Source organism: Tachyglossus aculeatus (genome assembly GCF_015852505.1).
Source record: "Tachyglossus aculeatus isolate mTacAcu1 chromosome 12 unlocalized genomic scaffold, mTacAcu1.pri SUPER_6_unloc_1, whole genome shotgun sequence".
In the NCBI taxonomy this organism is placed as follows: Eukaryota; Metazoa; Chordata; class Mammalia; order Monotremata; family Tachyglossidae; genus Tachyglossus; species Tachyglossus aculeatus.
In genome coordinates this window covers 17,589,047-17,596,331 of record NW_024044828.1, presented here as the reverse complement: position 1 = coordinate 17,596,331, position 7,285 = coordinate 17,589,047, and positions in this window count along the sequence as shown.

Below are 7,285 nucleotides of genomic sequence, written 5' to 3'. Positions count from 1 at the left end.
GCTCCTCCTCGCCCCAGCATCCCATTCCCCTCCTCCCCTCTTGGAGTAGAGTCCCCAGGAGCAAAGGACTAGGATGGGATTCGAGGTGCCGGGCGGCCGCAAGCAGGAGGCGTGCGCCTTCCCCTGTCCCCAGCTGACAAGCCACATCTCCAGTTCCGCAGGGGCACCCGACACACTCGTCCCCCACTCCCAGCTGGCAGTGGGGAGAGGGTATCATACTGGGAGGACTGGGGGGGAAAGCAGGGAGTCGGCAAGCCGGACACCCCGGGGCCGTCAGAGACCCCTCAAGCTCGGAAGCCAAGAGGGAGGTGTCTCGGAGGAGTCCGTGGGGAGACTCGTCCCGAGGCAGGGCAGGCCGAGACCAGGCCGGATGCCTTTCCTAAAGAACAACCCTGGACTCACGGACACGGTCACCCCTTCCAAGAGACTCCTTTCTTTCCCCCACTCCCTAGAGCTGCTGCCCGGTTTAAAAAAAAAAAAAATGTGCCTGAGCTGTTGATATTAAAAAAAGGAACATTTGCATATATTTGCATCTAATTTGCCCACTCTTTTAATGTCCGAGCATATGGAAATTTTTCCAGCCAACCCTGCCCCTGTCCCTCCTCTTCCTCCCAGCTCCTGCTGGGTCAGACTGGGGAAATCAGCCTGGAAGAGTCACTGACCGGACTTCACCTAGGCATTCCCAGCTCCCGCAGCTGACTGTTCCCTGCAGCTCTTTATCAATCAGTCAATCAACCAATCACTGGTATTTATTTAATGATATTAAGTGCTTATTATGTGCCAAACACTGTACTAAATGCTCGGGTAGATACAAACTAATCAGGTTGGACAGAGTCCATGTCCCACATGGGGCTCACAGTCTCAATCCCCATTTTACAGATAAGAGAACTGAGGCCTAGAGAAAGTGACTTGCCCAAGGTCACACAGCAGAGAAGTGCTCTGCTCCCCCTTCTCTGTCTCACTGTTGGGTAGGGACCGTCTCTAGATGTTGCCAACTTGGACTTCCCAAGCGCTTAGTCCAGTGCTCCGCACGCAGTAAGCGCTCAATAAATACTATTGAATAAATGAATGAATGAATGAAAAGTGACAGAGCTGAGACTAGAACCCAGGTCTATCTGAATCCCAGGCTGTGCTCTATTCAAGCTTGAGCGCTTACACTGCGTAGAGCACTGCACTAAGTGCTTGAGAGAGGACAGTACTACAGAGTTGGTAACAATAATGGTAGTTAAGCACTTACTCTGTGCCAAGCACTGTACTAAACGCTGGGGCAGGTACAAGATAATCAGGTCCCACAGTCTAAGAGGGAGAACAGCCATTGAATCCCTGTTTTCAGATGAGGGGAATGAGGCCCAGACTTCCCAAGCGCTTAGTACGGTGCTCTGCACACAGTAAGCGCTCAGTAAATACGATTGAATGAATGAATTGACTTGCCCCTGGTCACACAGCAGGTATGGGATGGAGCTGAGATTAGAACCCAGTTCCTTTGCGTCCCAGGCTCTTTCCACTAGGCCACACTGCTTCCCTGGTCACCACAATCCCTATCCATAAGGAGAGGAGCTAACGGGCTAGGGAACTGAGAGGACTTCTCTACCTCTCTTCTCCTCCTTTCTGAACTCTTTCTCTCATCCCGGCTCCCCCAATTGTCAGCTGTGTGACTTTGGGCAAGTCACTTCACTTCTCTGGGCCTCAGTTCCCTCATCTGTAAAATGGCGATTAAGACTGTGAGCCCCACGAGGGACAACCTGATCAGAGAAGCAGCATGGCTCGGTGGAAAGAGCCCGGGCTTTGGAGTCAGAGGCCATGAGTTCAAATCCTGGCTTCGCCAATTGTCAGCTGTGTGACTTTGGTCAAGTCACTTCACTTCTCTGGGCCTCAGTTCCCTCATCTGTAAAATGGAGATTAAGACTGTGAGCCCCACGTGGGACAACCCAATCACCTTGTATCCCCCCAGCGCTTAGAACAGTGCTTTGCACATAGTAAGCGCTTAACAAATACCATCATCATCATTACCTTGTATCCTCCCCAAGGCTTAGAACAGTGCTTTGCACATAGTAAGCTCTTAACAAATGATAGAGCAGCAGCGTGGCTCAGTGGAAAGAGCCCGGGCTTTGGAGTCAGAGGCCCTGAGTTCAAACCCCGGCTCTGCCAACTGTCAGCTGTACTAAATGCTCGGGTAGATACAAACTAATAAGGTTGGACAGAGTCCATGCCCCACATGGGGCTCACTTTAGGCAAGTCACTTCTCTGTGCCTCAATTACCTCATCTGTAAAATGGGGATTAAGACTGGGAGCCCCCCGAGGGACAACCTGATCACCTTGTAACCTTTCCAGCGCTTAGAACGGTGCTTCGCACATAGTAAGCGCTTAACAAATGCCATCATGATTATTATTATTATTACCCCCCCGTCTTCTCCTCGCTGTTTACCTCGTGATACCTCTTTTCCTGCTTCATCTCCCTCTCCCCCGGTGTGGAGGTCACTCTGTTCCTTTCGCCTCCGTCCAGCTCTGTCAGCGTGGGTCCTTCTCCCTCCAACGCCTTGCACCCCGCTTCTCCTTTCTGTCCCCCGTTATCCCATTTTTCCCGCCCCCCAATGCCTTTCTCCCTCCCTTTCTTTCTCTCCCACTCTTTTTCTGTCTCTTTCCACTTCGGCCTCCCCGGGCCTTTGTTTCCGACCCTCTCTGCATCCCTCTTTGTGTGTGGGTCTGTGCCCCTGAGCTTCTCTTTTGTGTTTCCTCGTCTCTCTTGCTGTTCTCGGCTGTTCCGGGCCCTATCTCTCCGTCTCTCCGTCTCTCCCACCGTCTCCACGCCGAGAACAAAGTCTCTGAACTAAATGAAGTATTTATTCATTCACTCATTCAATCAATCAATCGTATTTATTGAGCGCTTACTGGGTGCCTCCTCCCTGTCACCTCGCCACTCTTTCTCGCTCCTCCCCCGGTGTCCCTCCGCGCATTCCAGCTGCCAACAAAGAGTCCCCCACCCCCGTCGTCCATTCATTCATTCAATCGTATTTATTGAGCGCTTACTGTGTGCAGAGCACTGGACTAAGCGCTTGGGAACCACAACTCGGCAACAGAGACGATCCCTCCCCAACAACGGGCTCACAGTCTAGAAGGGGGGACAGACGACAAAACCAAACGAGTAGACAGGCATTAGAATCGATAAAAATCAATAGAATTATAGGCATTCATTCATTCAATCGCGTGGCTCAATGGAAAACAGCACGGGCTTTGGAGTCAGAGGTCATGGGTTCAAATCCCGGCTCTGCCACTTGGCTGTGTGACTTTGGGCAAGTCGCTTAACTTCTCTGTGCCTCAGTTCCCTCATCTGGAAAATGGGGATGGAGACTGTGAGCCCCACGTGGGACAACCTGATTACCTTGTAACCTCCCCAGCGCTTAGAACAGTGCTTTGCACATAGTAAGCGCTTAATAAATGTCATTATTATTATTATTATTATTTATTGAACGCTCAGTGTGTGCAGAGCACTGGACTAAGCGCTTGGAAACTACAACTCGGCAACAGAGACGATCCCTCCCCAAAACGGGCTCACAGTCTAGAAGGGGGGAAACAGGCATTAGAATCAATAAAAATCAATAGAATTATAGGCATTCATTCATTCAATCGTATTTATTGAGCGCTTACTGTGTGCAGAGCACTGGACTAAGCGCTTGGAAACTACAACTCAGCAACAGAGACGATCCCTCCCCAACAACGGGCTCACAGTCTAGAAGGGGGGACAGACAATCAATCAATCAATCAATCAATCGTATTTATTGAGCGCTTACTGTGTGCAGAGCACCGTACTAAGCGCTTGGGAAGTGCAAGTTGGCCTTGGGAAGTACAAGTTGGCAACAAAACCAAGCGCTTGGGAAGTGCAAGTTGGCCTTGGGAAGTGCAAGTTGGCAACAAAACCAAACGAGTAGTCAGGCATTAGAATCAATATAAATCAACAGAATTATAGGGATTCATTCATTCAATCGTATTCATTCATTCATTCATTCAATCAATCAATCGTATTTATTGAGCGTTTACTGTGTGCAGAGCACTGGACTAAGCGCTTGGGAAGTACAAGTTGGCAACATAGAGAGACGGTCCCTACCCAACAGCGGGCTCACAGTCTAGAAGGGGGAGATTTATTGAGAAGGGGAATTTATTGAGCGCTTACTGCATGAAGAGCACTGGACTAAGCGCTTGGAAACTACAATTCGGCAACAGAGACGATCCCTCCCCAACAACGGGCTCACAGTCTAGAAGGGGGGAGACAGACAACAAAGCCAAACGAGTAGACAGGCATTAGAATCAATAAAAATCAATAGAATTATAGACATTCATTCATTCAGTCATATTTATTGAGCGCTTACTGTGTGCAGAGCACTGGACTAAGCGCTTGGAAACTACAACTCGGCAACAGAGACGATCCCTCCCCAACAACGGGTTCACAGTCTATAGGAGGGAGACAGACGACAAAACCAAACAAGTAGACAGGCATTAGAATCAATATAAATCAATAGAATTATAGGTATTCATTCATTCATTCAGTCGTATTTATTGAGCGCTTACTGTGTGCAGAGCTCTGGACTAAGCGCTTGGAAAGTACAATTCGGCAACAGAGACGATCCCTCCCCAACAACGGGCTCACAGTCTAGAAGGGGGGAGCCAGACAACAAAAACAAAACAAACACAGTGCCAGCGCTTAGAACAGTGTTTTGCACATAGTAAGCGCTTAACAAATACCATCATTATTAAGTAGACAGGCATTAGGATCAATATAAATCAATATAATTATGGGTATTCATTCATTCATACCTCCTTCCCTTCCCCACAGCACCTGTATATATGTATATATGTTTGTACATATTTATTACTCTGTTTATTTATTAATTTTACTTGTACATATCTATTCTATTTTATTTTGTTGGTATGTTTGGTTTTGTTCTCTGTCTCCCCCTTTTAGACTGTGAGCCCACTGTTGGGTAGGGACCGTCTCTATATGTTGCCAGCTTGTACTTCCCAAGCGCTTAGTACAGTGCTCTGCACACAGTAAGTGCTCAATAAATATGATTGATTGATTGATTGATTGATTCAGTCTAGAAGGAGGGAGACAGACAACAAAACCACACAAGTAGACAGGCATCATTAGGATCAATATAAATCAATAGAATTATAGGTATTCATTCATTCAATCGCATTTATTGAGCGCTTACTGTGTGCAGAGCCCCTTCCTTCCTCTCCCCCTCATCCCCCTCTCCAGCCACCCCATCTTACCTCCTTCCCTTCCCCACAGCACCTGTATATATGGATATATGTACATATTTATTACTCTTTATTTATTTATTTATTTATTTTACTTGTACCTATCTATTCTATTTATTTCATTTTGTTAGTATGTTTGGTTTTGTTCTCTGTCTCCCCCTTCTAGATTGTGAGCCCACTGTTGGGTAGGGACTGTCTCTATATGTTGCCAGCTTGAAATAATAATAATAATAATAATAATAATAATAATGGCATTTATTAAGCACTCTTGTACTTCCCAAGCGCTTAGTACAGTGCTCTGCACACAGTAAGCGCTCAATAAATACGATTGATTAATTGATTGATTGATTGACTAAGCGCTTGGAAAGTACCAATCGGCAACAGGTAGAGACGGTCCCTCCCCAACAACAGGCTCACAGTCTAGACGGGGGAGACAGACGACAAAACAAAACATATATGCACAGCATTAATAAGCGCTTAGTACAGTGCTCTGCACACAGTAAGCGCTCAATAAATACGATTGAATGAATGAATGAATGAATGAATCATAAAATAAATGGAATATATACCATCCCCCATGTTACCTCCTTCCCTTCCCCACAGCACCTGTATATATGTATATATGCTTGTACATATTTATTACTCTATTTATTTTACTTGTACATATCTATTCTATTTATTTTATTTTGTTAGGAATAGTATTTTGTTAGGATGTTTGGTTTTGTTCTCTGTCTCCCCCTTTTAGACTGTGAGCCCACTGTTGGGTAGGCACTATCTCTATATGTTGCCAACTTGTACTTCCCAAGCGCTTAGTACAGTGCTCTGCACACAGTAGGTGCTCAATATATTATATATATATATTATATATATATAATGTATACCTGAGTGCTTATATATTATATATTCTATATATATATATGTATAATGTATGCCTGAGTGCTGTGGGGTGGGGAGGGGGGGTAGAGGAGAGGGAGCAGAGGAAAAGGGGGGCTTTGCCCATCTAGCCTCTTTGCCCATCGAGGTAGCGTGGCTCAGTGGAAAGAGCCCGAGCTTGGGAGTCAGAGGTCGTGGGTTCTAATCCCGCCACCGCCACCTATCAGTTGTGTGACTTTGGGCAAATCACTTCACTTCTCTATGCCTCAGTTCCCTCATCTGTAAAATGGGGATGAAGACTGTGAGCCCCATGAGGGACAACGCGGTTCCCTTGTATCTCCCCCAGCGATTAGAACAGGGCTTGGCACATGGTAAGCGCTTAACAAATACCGTCATTATCAGACTGTGAGCCCAACTGTTGGGTAGGGACTGTCTCTCTATGTTGCCAACTTGTACTTCCCAAGCGCTTAGTGCAGTGCTCTGCACGCAGTAAGCGCTCAATAAATACGATTGATGATGATGATGATGATAGACATATATACAGGTGCTGTCGGGAGGGGAAGGAAGTAAGGCAGGAAGGAGGGGGAGAGGAAGGAAAGTCACACAGATGACAACCGGTGGAGCCGGGATTTGAACCCACGACCTCTGACTCCAAAGCCCGGGCTCTTTCCGCTGAGCCATGCTGCTTTTCTCAAATTTTTTTTCTCAATAAATTTATCATTAAAATTTATCATCATTATTAATTATTATTACCATTACAAATTATCATTATATATTATTATAACATTATATTATTATGTTATTTTATTATATTATTATAAGTATTATTATAAGATATGATAACTTATCATTATTAAATTTATAACTATATTTTAATTATTATAAAATATGATGATTTATTATTATTAAATTTATAGCTATATTTCTTAAAAATTATTTTTCTCAATAAATGCCATCATCACTATTATTATTATTATTATTATTATTATTATTATGTTGCCGACTTGTCCTTCCCTAGCGCTTAGCGCAGCGCTCCGCACACAGTCAGCGCTCGACAAATGCGACCGAAGAATGCATACGATTGAATGAATGAATGAAGAACGCTTCGCGCGTAGTAAGCGCTCGATGAATCCCATTAAAAAAAAAAAAAACCCCA